The sequence below is a fragment of the Sinohyriopsis cumingii genome, chromosome 6 (genome assembly GCF_028554795.1).
Source record: "Sinohyriopsis cumingii isolate HCF-2022 chromosome 6, ASM2855479v2, whole genome shotgun sequence".
NCBI classification, from domain to species: Eukaryota; Metazoa; Mollusca; class Bivalvia; order Unionida; family Unionidae; genus Sinohyriopsis; species Sinohyriopsis cumingii.
In genome coordinates, this window is record NC_142966.1 from 33,274,304 (window position 1) to 33,288,710 (window position 14,407).

The window sequence follows — 14,407 nt, forward strand, 5'->3', positions numbered from 1 at the left end:
TTGCGACTAGTTTTCTGTGGACTTTTCTTTTTCTGGGGGCTTCTTTTCTTTTTCCGGGGTGGTGGTGTCTGGTCAGAGGAGGGTCCTGCCACTGGAGAAGTTCTCCTTGGGGACCTGGTCTTTTTCTTCTTGGGGCTTCGTTGGACTTTTGTCTTGGGGATAACTTTGGGGGCATTAGGATCCCATCTTAAAAGTGAGCGAATGATGACCCCTCCTAGAGTACCGCTCCCTCCAGGTTTCAAAATGATTTGTTTTTTGGTTTGAGTGTCGATGCGGGGATCGGCCAGTTGGACCAAAGCGACTTTGTTTCGATCGAAAAAGCGTTTGGTTTGATGAGGAATCTGAATGATTCCTTGGAGTAATTGACGTGCCGTCACCGTGAACCATCGTAAGACTTCTTTGAGACTAGCTTCTAAGACACGAGCTCGTGTTTGTGGATTTTTTTCTCGACTGATGCCATACAAGGCACGAATCAATTTGACGGGAAGATGCGACTGAAGGGACGTCATGTTGACGCTGTGTGAGACAGACGAAAAAGGGTCTGAGGATTTTATAGATTTTTTTATGGGGAGTGAAATGAAGTCGAGGACGGAGACGTGTACTGGACAGGCCCTCCGTCTTGGCACCAGTGGTGAAACAAGTGGGTACGAAATCGCAAATCCTCCGGGGTCGTAGGTTTCAAATCTACGAGTAAATAGGCGTGTGGCGTTTGAGTGGCATCGTCGTACGCCTGAGTCAGCCAAGGCGTTCCTAACTGTTTGGCTAAGACTTGCACTTGCGATTTATCTCGAGGGCTTTTAAACAAGACCACGTAATGCGCATTGAGACTGATGGTGCGATGGGCTTTACTTTGTTGAAACAAATTTTGGGTGATGTAAACGACACTGGCATTACGGTGATGCCCTTTGCGCGTGAACCACAGTTTAATTTCTTCTTCGTCTTCTCCTAACATGTCGTCGAAAATGACCAAATGGGTTTGACGGGAGTCAGAGACGATGCCGTCGTCTTCTTTAGGAATGCCTTCCACAAACACGATGGAATCGCCTTGACTTTCTCGCAAGAGGCTGTACGCCGATTGCCACTCTTTGTAACACCACACGATCCGTTGAGGTGGCCGATCGATCAAATGATGTTTATGTTCGATCAAACGTTTGACGAATTCGGTTTTGCCTGAACCGCTAGGTCCAGCAATGAGCATGTTAAAGGGATGGCGAAGATACAAAGTCTCGCAACTGGCACGATCTAAGTGTTCGTCGATGACTTTGACAGTAGAGGAAGAGGGAGCAGAGACAGCAGAGGTAGCCATTGTGTGAGAAATGTCACTTGTGACACGAAAAACAAACAAGACAAGAGTTTATATACTTTTTCAGAACACGTTTATTGAATGTTTTTTTTCAAACATGAATACGAAAGACAAAAATACATTAAAGCCAAAGGCTTAAGTACAAGAATAAAAGGCACATGATAACCATGAACGTGGAATAAACACAAGTGTCTGTACAACATGTTTTGGGTAAAGTTCTAACCAGTTCTATAGTAGGGGGTAAGGTCACACAAGTGTCCTCCCGAAAGGGTCTTTCAGGCCTGTCCACGACAGTCCCGTCCTGGGTGACGGGTTCTTCTGGCACCGTCACTAACACGGGTTGAAAAGTAACTTTTTTCCTTGAATAACTCTCGTGCATGCTGGGCCACCTCTTGGGTCCAAGCCAAACCAATCTGATTTCTTCTTCGTCAACGACATGGTAAGTTACTTCAATGAACAATGAACTATCGATCTTGCCTAGGGTTCCTTTTTATATACAGACCAATACCGACGTGACCGTACGGCAACGTAAAGTGATTGGGAAGTCGCACTCGCTTCTAGTATACAATTTGATAGACTTTTTCCAAGGGTCGACTGACGATGTGGTGAGTGGGTAAACGTACAATCTTGTTCGGTTGATAGGTGGTCACTTTAAAGTTTCCATCCTCTCCCGATTGCAAGGCTTCTTTCAATACCCCAAAGTTGACCACTCGACTGGTACGATGATTCAGAGTCAGTCCTTTCACTTTGCACGTCGTGTGCACTTCTCCTTGTTTGTCCCGGTATTCGTAGCCGTAATTTTTGGGGCCGCCACTGACGAAACTTAGAATCTTGTCGTCGGGATGCTCGTCTGTCCAGGCTCCTAAACGGTCTCCTTCGATGTCAGGGTGCTGTTGAATCGGGTGATGGATGTAAATGCAACTGTCCGTGTCAAAGTACAGGACGCGTTCCCCTAACAGTTCTAAAGCTTCGTACAATTTTAAGCGAGCATGGGCTGTCACGTAAGCCGCAATGATGACATTTCCAAAAGGGTCGTCTTGTACAAAGTCCAGATCTTCTTCGTAATTGACCAAGATCAAATCCTCTCGAACGACGTCCACGTGTTTCATGTATTTGGTTTTGTCGTGAATCATCTGGAAGTAGCGGGAAGGTTCTGTCAAATATTCCGTCTTGGGTAAACACGGTCGTTGTGCCATTTTACCCCACAAGCAATTTAACATCACTTTGGCAAACGATCGCCTGCCTTCGTTTTTCTCGATGTGGTCTAAAGAGATGCCTTCTTGTGCATAGTATTTCTCTTTGAATTGTATTTGGTCTTCGGGAGTGTGACACCAGGAAGGATAGCCGCTGGCTTCTTGCTTCAGTTTCAAAAAGGCATCCACGTAGTCAGCGAAAATGCCTTTCTGAGTAGGGTCACCGTTGTGGTACTGTTGTGTCTTGGGAAAGTGGCAAATTTCGTACACTTCTAACAGTTGGTATCCCATGTCCAGAGCTTTGAACAATTCTACGCTGACCCAGGTTCCCGTCAAGGCCCGTTCTTCATGGCTGTTATGACAAGGCTGATCTTGGTTGCACGTTTCGGCACAAGTACGGCACAAGGGAAACATCAGTTTGCCTTGACAATGGTGAGGTAAGACGGGATGGTATAGGTTCGTGGGAGGCAAAACTTTGCACTTGATCAAGCCTTCGTATTGTCGAATGTTTTTCAGGTCGATGTGTTCTGTCAGCAATTGCGGGTGCCCTACAGGAAAGCGACAATATTTGCACACGTAGGGATACAGCGAACACACGTCCAAGTATTTGATTTCTTCTCCTTTCTCTTCGTCGGCTTGGTACAGCAAACAGGTGGCATTGGTCCTTCCTCCGTACAAACTATCCCTCGGGTTCAGTGGGTCCATTAACTGGTAACTTTCCACGAGGCGTTTAAACTCGGGATCGGTTTTCATACGGTGATCGTATTCGTGTTCCCACATTTCCACCACTTGGTATCCTTCCTGTTCTAACTTTAGGCGTCGCTGACAAGTGTCCTGGTACAAGTCTTCCATGGTCCGTTGTAAAAACTGATTTTTAGTGTCACGGTCAGGGTAGCAGACGGGACATCCGTGAAATAAGCAACCGTTAAACTCGTACACGATCTTGGGGTTTTCTAAGTCCCAGCCATCGACCGAATACGTTCCGATGGTCTTTTCGCCTCCTCCGTTGCGGGGATGCTGAATCCACTTGTCTTCCTTGTCGCACAAGTAATGTAACCAACGTAGGGCTTTGACCGAGTATTGACGCTTGACATAGTGGGTCGTTTGAGGACTGATGACAGCCACGGTCTTTTCAGGCATGAATCGTTGTCGATACACTAAGGAACACGCTTTGGCAATGGTGCAAGCTTCTTTCAAAGGATCGACCCCTCCGTGTTCCATGAACAGTTCTCGAAATTTTCCACAGCAACGTCGTAAAATGTCCACGTCGGAACGACAATACTTTAGCATTTCTTCCTGAAAGTCGAAAGGGTCCGAGGCATGAGCCTGGTACCAAGCGTAGAAAGCTTCTCGTTGTTCGGTACGCATGTTGTCGGGGTCGTAATAGTGAGCCTCAGGCAAATGGGGTAGAACGGCTTGTTGATTGGCTTCTGTATTGAAAAAGTGAGGAAAGTACCCTTTAGCCATTTCTGTCATTCCAAACGTTTTAGGCATTCGGCTCAAAGGCATGGCCAAGTAGCTCATCGAATCTTTAAACTGTACTTGTCCCACTTGCATGAAAATAATTTTGGCTCCGTTCAAAGTCACTTTAGGACGCTCGGTGCCTTGTTCCGTATAGTATCTCAAAAGAAACTGTCCATCGTATCCGGAGAAATTGTGAGCCATCACCGTGGCATGACGATGACAATCTCCGTAACGTTCGATGTCCTCTTGGCTCCACGTCTTGTCGATGGGGTCTAAGACCCATTGGGCAAAATCGGCTAACGTGTTCGGTCCCCGAAAGATTTTTTCACGCCCTCCGGGAATCTTGCTGCAGTGAGGGCAATGACTGAAGATAGGTTCTTGAATGCACTTCTCGCACGCTCGATGACCCACGCAGAAATTAGGAATGTGAATGCCGGTCTCTTGCATGCATTCGAAATCGAAAAAGATGAAATTGCCTTTCTTCTTGTGACCGTCCTCTTTCTCTGGTGGGGGTTGGTATTTTTGCACGTAGCATTCGTGTTCCAAGTCCACGATGTGGTGACAAATGTGACATTTTTTCTTTCCTCGACATACGTGTGCCTTGGTACTATTGGTACGTATGCCTTGTCCACAGGTAGGGCACATTCTCAGCAGTTGACAAGCACATTTCTTCTGTGAACCTTGTGTTTTCAAATGTTGTTGGTAACAGGTAGGACTGACAAACGTGCGCAAACAAGTTGAACGAGGCACTGGTTCTTCGCTCAGACAGGGTGGAGAGGCTAAACATCCTGGGAATTTCCATCCACAATGCTTGTGTTGCTCTCGATTGTTATAACCATAGTCACATTTCTCACAATAATAAAAATATCCCAGGAATCCGGTGATAGTGGTAATGGTATCGAAATGGTCATCGTGATGATAAAGGTGAATGTATTTTCCGTCCTTAAAATCTTGGCCTCGAAACAACAGAGACCCACGCATTTCTTGAGGGTTCACTTTCAAGGTGTAGCGTGGAGCTAGGGCATCTTGCAATTTCTGCATCTCAGGAATGCCACAGGGTGTGTCTTTGGACAGACCAGCTTGTTGCAACAGGAGTTCTGCTTCGTTTCGTTGTTTGGCTCGGTCCGATTGTCGAATAGTTTTCCAGGCTCTTTTCCATTCTGTCGTGTCGTTCTTGTTGGCATAGGTTCGTCCCACCACGATGGCTCGGGCTAAACACATCTGGTCATGAGGGTTGTTAATTCGGACGAGACTTGTTTTGGTGTTGCGAAGGTCGTCCACCAATAACATCTTTTTGCGTCCAGTCCCTTGAGGAAGAGAGACGTGAGCCATTTTCAGTGTGGCTTTACCATCGGTGATGTCAAACTGGTCATTAGATTGTTGTACGTGTTGAATCTTGTCCATGACTTTGGAAGGGGTTAGTTCTGCGGGTCTGCTAAACTCGATCCAAACAGGGGATTTCAAACCGTCGTGATCTATGGATAGTGTCAAGCGATCGTCTTCTTTGGGTTGACATTGTCGCTTGAGTGCGGTGAGCAAAGAATCCCACACCCCAGTGATGAACCCTTCTGCTTTCTCCAATGGTACGTCGGACTTGAAATCTTTAAACTTCACCGTGTAGGTGTAAGCCGTGGTTCTAAATTTTCTAGAGGAGCGCTTTTCCGTCTCTCGAATGGAATAGTATTTTTCAGGGTTGACTAAGGGTGACGAACTTGGTTTAGAGGTTTCAAATTCTGGTTCACTCATGTCCTCTTCAAAATCACTGGCATGAATTTGTGCCAAGATTTCAGCTCTGGTACGAGGAGATAGATCACGTTTCTGCCTCTTACTTTCTTCTTCTTTCTTCTCGAATGAATGGGATCGTTTCATCTTGAGTGCAAAACGTCAAATGACTCAAGTGTAAACACCATAGACTAATTTATAGTCATGGCAGACCAGCGTATATAAAAGGGTGTGTGTCTTGTTCTTTCACTATTCATTTCACTCTCAAGCCGAGCACAACGATGGAAGAGACTACCCAGATGGAACGTTTCGTCAGAGCTTTGCGAGGGGTCATTAGAAAATTCTCTTCAGACCAGCCGACGGATTACTCTCCTTCCTTTCGAGATAAAAGTCAGGATACTTGCTATATCTGTCAGAAGAAAGGGCATTGGTCTTCAGCGTGTCCAGACCGTCAAAAAAAAAAAAAAAACAGGAGCTAAAAAAGACAAAAGTCAAGATACCTGTTATTATTGTAAAGAAAAAGGACATTGGTCTCCAGATTGCCCAAAAAAGAAACAAGAGGAGTCAGAAGAAAAGAAGGATTTTTCAGAAGAAGAGAGGGATTCTTCGGAAGAAGAGAGGGATTCTTCGAAAGAAGAGAGGGATTCTTCAGAGGAAGAAGAGGAAGAAAGAAGACAATTCTATTTAAAAGAAGCAAAGAAACAGGAGAAGAAAAGAAGAAGGGAAGAAAATGAGGAAAAAACGGTGAAGAAATTCAAAAAACAGAGAGACTAAACAAGGAGAAAGAAGAAGTCAATGAACTTTTAATTAAAGTGTTCTGTGGTGAATTGTGAATTGGATTGTAAAAAATGGATAAAAGAATACATGAATGATATAAGGTAAGTGTCTTTGAGTTTTGATTTTAAAATAAGAAGCTACACTCACGCACTCATACAAAAAAGACACGTACTATAAGGGTAAAATGGTTTGTTTTTTTTTTTTTGATTTTTGAGTTATTGGCAAATTGAAAGGCTATCTCTTTTCGAGAAATGTGGGTGGCCCTGAAAAGGGCCTTTTTATTTTGGTGTAGGAGTGAGTTTAACCAATCAACTTTAACTGCCTTAAGCCTTTGCCACGGCCGAGGCCTACTTCTGATGATTGGGTTGAAATCACAAAGGGTGGTACGATAGGCTTAGTCACAGGGTTGGCGTGTTTAGATGATACATTTGTTTCAGACTTCTTAACTCCGCTAAAATGTCCAACAGTACCGTAGCCGTTTGATTTTCACCCTCTTGTTTCTTTGCTGCTACTTCTTCTTGTTGTTGTTTTTTTCTTACCTCTTCTTGTTGCTGTTGCTGTTGCTGTAGGAGAAAAGCTTGTTCCGCTTCCTTTTGTCGTTGCATAAATTTCTCCAATTCTTCTTTCTGTCTCTGTCTAAAATTCTCCACTTGCGGTAATGAAGAAGGTAACGAAGGTTCCGGAACAAATTCTTGCGAGGTAAGAAAATCCACAAAATCCCAATGTACCTCTTCTGAAAGTAAGTCCGGGTTCCCTTGGGCAGTCTCCCCTGCTGGTGCACCCCAATGGATCGTTTTCTGAGTTTCCGTCATGTTGAATCACTGTCGCATAGATTGACTGCACACAAGCGCTAACGAATCTATATAGACCACGTGACGTCACAGACTGCTCTCTTCGGATTGGATGCGAGCTGACTGAATTTTGTAACGCGTGTTCGGATTGGTGAATGAATTCAATCCGTTTCAATCCTTCCTGTACCTATAAATAAGCGCAGTTCACTGCATTGATTCACCTATTTTCGTCGCTTCAAGATGTGGACCACAGTTGAGTCATCCACCCTTGTGTCTTCCATGATGTTTAGGACGGACATGCTCATGTATGTCAGGTCCAAGTGGACTGTTGTTGATAGGACAGATACTAGTCAATGGATGAGGAGAGTTTACATAGAAAGACAAGGATGTCTCAAGCGGGTACTTGTGTATGGACCGGCAGTTAGAAGGAGTTTAAGAAGAAGAAGAAGAAGATGTGACAGATGCCATCTATGTTAATATTAATATTAACATAAACCCAAAGGCCCTTTTCAGGGCCAGCCATATTTCTCGAAAAGAGATAGCCTTTCAATTGCCTACCCCTTTTTTAAAAAAATTTTTAAAAAAATAAAAAAAATCCAATGTTCAATTCCCCTTGAGGCTAGGGTTTCCCAAGACTTTTTTCCCATGTTCAATTCCCCTTGAGGCTAGAGTGACCCAAGACTTTTTCCCATGTTAAATTCCCCTTGAGCCTAGAGTGACCCACAGTTTTTCTCCATGTTAAATTTCCATTGAGGCTAGAGTGACCCAGGGGTCTCTGTAATGCTAATTCCCATTGAGGCTAGGGTGACCCCATTTACTACTAACATCAAGTCTGCATACGTGTTTTATGTTGTAGTTATATATTATTTGAGAGGATAAAACATTTGCTGGGACTGTTCGGTGGAAATAGAAATTGTTCAATTTTCGGAGTATAATATTATTCTGGAACTATTGTGAATCATTCAAAGGAGTCTATCCAACGCGATTTTGACTATGGACGATTATTGGCAGCCAGTACATTTCCGTTTCTAAAATTTATACGGAACTTTTCAATCTTTTTGACTTTAATATAACTCTTTCACGATTTCTTTTGATTCACATCATAATAATGTATGTTCCTCTCACATTTTGATTTATAACTTTGATAATTAAGTTATTTGTTAAGTTTAACAGAGCGTATTGGTTTTGCTTCTTTTTTGTTGCTTTGTATGACCAGTCGCAACAAATGTTATTACCATAATTGTGACTTTTATCAGTCAGTCAGATAAAGTCTTATATCTTCGCGTTTTGTAGACTGAGCAGAATAACTGAACAGTATCAATGCGTGACGAATGTTTTTAATCACCTTTAGATTTCAGAAAGCTGCGTTTCCATTGGCTAATTCAAAGGTCATCAGAAGATGACCCCTAAACGGTAGCTGTCAGATATTCATGTTGGACAGTGGATATATGATTTTAATCCGATTGTCATACTAGTGTTTTGGACATCGACACGTTCATTTTAAGTGTTTCAATCTAAACAACAATTGGTTGGCTTAGTGGCAGCAAACACTATGGGCTGTTGTTAATTACGGTAATATAATTTATATGTTTCTCTCGCAATTAATTACGATGTATTATTTTTGATGCGCCGATTTAAAGTCCTGACTAAAAGACATGGTGAAATGACCGAATTCCGTACATAAATCCAAAACAATGTACGTCGAATAGATTTAAAGCGTTTTCCTCAACAGCGAGGAGAGAACATTACTTTAGACTGCCATCATACAGGTATTGTTGTGCGGAAGTGCCTTTAAACTCCAATACACGTATACATAGCAATGAGGTAAATTTGAACCACAAAGATTGGAACACTCGACGTCTGAGATCAAGGCGCAGAAGGATGCATGCCATATCATCTTCGCTTGCCAAGAATTATTGATCCGCTTCTTTCCACGTCAACCTTTGGCATATTTAGTTACTTGTAAATATGTATAATGCCCAGCTATCTGATTCGATGCAGCTGAACGGAAATGATCAATCCACCCCTTGTTAATATTAAATGGGGGAATATATTAGGAATAATGATCTCGGGTTACGTATGTTGCACATGAATGTCCCTGATTTAAACATATCAAACAGCATTTAATTTCGCGTCAATGCTTGGGAACATCGTGCAGATCCCTGTACTGAATATCCAGTAGGTCACGTAACAAAATGTGTAATGGTTCATTGACCTAGCTTACATGTTATCTTTATCGGCACTTGTACAAATACTGTTTCATTTAGTCAGATATGGAAATTTTTTATGTGGGACGTAACGAATCTGTGACCTAGTAACAAATAATTCCATACAGGTTCTTCCAAAAATAAAACAAACATAGAGGCTCCAGAGGGATTCGAACCCTCGACCTCCAGTTTACTAGACTGGCGCTCTAACCAACTGAGCTATGGAGCCACACAATATTTAAGAATGTAGATGTTCTACTTGTTTGTTCCAAATGATTGAGTCTTTCTGAACCGTACAATTCAAACCAAATTTCTTCGTAAACCCAAATACCATCGTCTTGACGTATAACATTGTACATCTGCAATCATACACATGTAGGCAGAGTACGGATTTCGGCATGTTGATTAGTTTGAAAATTGGATTTCCACATCTTACTTTTTGACAAATGAAACACACGAAAGAAAACAATTATTCGTTCAACGTGTATTTCTTACAGGATTTTTTCCAGTACACTTTCAATTTCAAGAAAGCTAAAAGTCACATTAGCAATATTTTAATGTTAGTTTTTGACAATGTGAAAAGTCCTTGCATTGCTTGATAGTCTTTTGGACAAACGTGAAAACTGCTTTGACAAACAGAAACAAATACTTGTTTATACTAATTTAAAAAATGTTTAATTCTTTCAACTAATATGAAGCCAATTTTTACTCTGTAGTATTCAACCGCTACCATGATTTAGACGGTCTAGAATACAAAGGGTAAACAACGTAGCTCCAAATGATTTAGTCGTTATGAATGATACTGTTCGAAGCCATGATCTCCATCAACCCTAACACCATCGTCTTGCTGTATAAAATTTTACATCTGCATTCATGCACATGGAGGCAGAGTACGGATTTTGGCATCTCGATTAGACAAGATTCATGACGAATATATAAACGAGAGTCAAAATCAGAGATACTTTGCAAGTTTCCGAATAGTACGGTCTGTAAATAGCTCTTAAAACAGTTTTTGGCTCAACATTTCTCTGAAACAACTGTGGCTCCAAACCTCGGTTGCCTTAAAAATACCATTAAACGACAATGTATCCATACCTCAGCTGCGTAGAGCGCCAGTCTTGTAAACTTGAGGTCGTGGGTTCGACTCTCACTGGAACCGCTGATATTTTTGCAGATCCGAGTGTTAGATTTGCAATAATACATTTGTTCAGTAACTATAACGGCCTATGGAGATCAAGGTTGTAAGTCCTCTTGATGATTTTAATCACTTTTCGGACATAAACACACATAGACAGACACACCCATACACACCACACACACACACACACAGACAGACAGACAGACACATACACAGACATACACACATACAGCAGCAGAGGGGGCGAATCCGACATTTTGTCCAATCGTCATTTGGCTTAATTAATACTTTCTGCACTCAACGATCTAGTGTCGTCAGCGCCTGGTAAAAAAAAAACGATGTCGTCGTTGGGGGATCGTCCAAACGTCATTTGGTTTAATTAATACCTTTTGCGCGTCGATCCCCAGCGTCGTCAGCGTCCGGTAAACACATCGACGACCGCGTCGATGTCATCGCCCCCTCTGCTGCTATGATCTTACAAACAGAGTGATCACTAACTCTTCCTCTTGTAGATCAATTAGGTTATTTGACTGATCGGTAAGTCTAAAATTAATTCTTGTTAAAAACCGATTATGGCATCGCATATAGACCGGATTAATCGGACTCTCAACGATTAAAAATCCCGGAGGGGCTGTTGGTGAAAATGAATAAAGGATATATCCCTGTTGAGCTTGATTTGATTGATTGGTATCTACCTGGTAACTTCCTTCGATAGCATCACACACTAGATTAATTGCTATCACCGATGCGATATTTACGTTGTACGGGGCAATATGCCTACCATCATCTCCGTTATCGTGTCTGAGGATATGAGTTGATGGACTGAGAAAATCATTAAGAGACTTTCTTAGTTCTGGCGCGTTGTATCCTGGAAACCTAAAATCGGGTAAATCGGCTTCTGCGATATTATACTCGGTTAGGAATTTTTGTTTATTATCATCGCTGTTAGCGGATATTGTCCCGATGATTCGTTCATTAATATATTCCATGTCTGATATAAGTTGATTTAACACCTCAACGTGTTTTCGTGCTTTTGTTTTCCGTACCTGTTCTAGTTGTGATTGGTAATAACGATTAATCTCGATAAAATACCTATTAATATCACTTAAACTAACTGTGGCCGCGGCGGACAATTTAGGAGTTTCCTTATACGGAAAATACCATTGCATGTTATTCCTGTCTTGAAATATAAACCTACTGGGTAATAACGCGCTTTTCATAATAGACAAATCAATTCGATAATTGGGATTAATCTCATGATACGATTGCTTGTCCGCGGGGATTTCATGAGGTGGATTCTTAGGCCATCCTAGTATGGTTCTTATTGAACTGTTATAGATATCAACCATATACCCCGGTGTGCTTATTTCAATCGTCGACGATAACGTCGGTTCATGAACCGTAATAGCGATTTTTGATTCTTTTCCTGTGATCGATTTTATCCTGCGCTGAAATTCTCCATTGATTTGTTCTATTTGGTATGACCCAGTTGGTATTGTAACCTCCTTCCAGTCTGGGGTTCCATCGGGTTTATTTGTCCATGCAAAAACCAGCGAGTTATTAGGTTGTTGTCCGTTAAATGCGTCCGCTCGGATATTAGGCCAACTGTGATATATTCGCAATTTTGCCAGCGCTATTTCCTTCACTGGAACCGGCGATGGGAAGTTCACACTGAATTCGGGTTTCGTTGATGTCACTGATATCATACTTGTTTGTACCGGAGTGGTATTCTCCGCGATCCGCTGAAGTAATTGAAACCCTTCGGGGTTCAGCGACATTATTATTATTCGTTGTGTCTAATTTTAACAACCAGAGTCCATTAAAGTGGTTCCGGCTTCCAGTTGAAAATCCTCGATTTTTGACATCGCGGAGCTATACAACTGGACCATCGTGGAGAATTCAACATCGGATATGAACAAATTATCAATCGACAACGAGATCAACCCGGATAATTTCGAGTACGCGTCGGATACTATTTGATGTTTTACTGTATACTCGTTGAGTTTTTTCTGAAAACACGATGATATCTTCCTAGTGATTGCATTGGCAACTCCAGCAACTGTTGTCATTGCGGAGATAGCGATTGGAACAGCGATCGGGGCTATCGTGGTCACCGTGGATAAAATAACACCGGTACCGGCTACTATACCTGACACCGAGTACACGACCGCGTCGATGGCGGTTATTTTCGGCGGTATTTTTTTATTTTTGCACGGTATTGTTCGGAAAGCGTTTTCAAATTCGCGGAGAATTCTTTTGCGGTATCGAATCGATATTGATGTGACGTCGGTGATACCTCTGATTCAATTACCTTGGTGGTCATTTTTATTTTAAAAGAGCTAGTGTTTCTAATTACTTAGATTCGCTACAAATTCCACATACCATGTGATGTTTGCCCCGGCTAGATTTCTATCAACGGCATAAATTGTAAACTGTTCAGTTGCGTTCTTGTCTATAATTGTTGATATTGTATTGTTAAACCCGGATGAACTCGACGATAATATATTAAACTGCATCATTGAAACCAGTGTCAATCGATAAATACCCTTAACAGTTGCGGTAATATTTACTGTATTCTGTGTAGGAGTCCAATCGAATGATCCATGCCGAATTGTGTATACTGTGTTGATGATGTTCTCATGAGGGGTTTTTATTTTTTCGAATTGCTCTGCTACTCTCGGTAGTCCGTCTTTAATCGCTTCAACATCAGTTCTGATTATTTCTATTCTCCGCAAATTCGCGTCTATATTATTCTTGTTCGCTGCAACATTAGTTTTGATTGTTTCTATTTCCCGTGTATTCTCGGTCATACTTTTTTTGTTCGCTGCAACATCAAGTTTGATTGTTCCTATTTCATATGTATGCACGTCTATACCTTTTTTGTTCGCTGCAACATCAGTTTTGATTAATCCTATTCCCCGCCAATACGCGTCTATATTTTTTTGTTCGCTTCAATATCAGTTTTGATTGTTCCTATTTCCTGTGTATGCGCGTCCATATTATTTATGATCGTTGTAACATCAGTTTTGATTGTTTCTATTTTCTGTCCATGCGAGTCTACATTATTTATGATCGTTGCAACATTAGCGCCGATTATTCCTATTTCCCGTTCATGCATGTCTACATTCCCTTTGCTCGTTGCAACATTAGTTTTGATTGTTTCTATTTCCTGTCTATACGCAGTGATATCATTTATAGTTATTGTGATCTCATCCGGCCTGGTATTTTTTTTACCAAAGAATTTATCAAAGTTGTCATCGATCCTGTTAACATTTTTTCGTAACGTGTAAAATTGGCCCGACAGCGTTGTAAACTCCGAAATAGTATTTTTTATTGTTGCAAGATTCGGTTCGGTTACCGTCGGGATCCCAAAAAAACTAGCGGTAGATTTTTTCACCTGCGTGTCGAGTTCGATCACAAAATCACCCAACTTTATAAGATCGTCTTGGATTAATGTTATCCTATCCGTTATCGCCAATACATGTTCACCCGGTTTGAGTCGTCCGTCTCTGGTATACAGCGCGATAGTGTCCTCGGCGGCATCACGCCGTCGTGTTAAAACGTCATCCAGCGACACATTACTGGATTTCAATTTACCCTGGCGGTCTTGAAATACAACTATTTCGCCCGGGTCAACACTTGTTAAATTCAACGTATCAGCGATTTCATCCTCGATTAGTTTTTTTATGTCATCGGTGGCAGGCGTTTCCGTGGACTTTTTCAGCGCCGAAACCGGTCGTCCCCAGATATCAATCATCGTTATTGTAAAAAAAAACAGCGTTTCTAATTAACCCGCCGGGCCTCTACGACCC

The 14,407-nt window shown here is 42.0% G+C and overlaps 1 non-coding gene across 1 annotated transcript; it reads right to left on the reverse strand.

Moving 5' to 3' along the window:
- Window positions 1-9,612: 9,612 nt before the first annotated feature.
- Window positions 9,613-9,686, reverse strand: Trnat-agu (transfer RNA threonine (anticodon AGU)). The gene has a single exon. It is a non-coding gene; the product is annotated as a tRNA-Thr (tRNA).
- Between the last annotated feature and the right edge of the window lie 4,721 nt (window positions 9,687-14,407).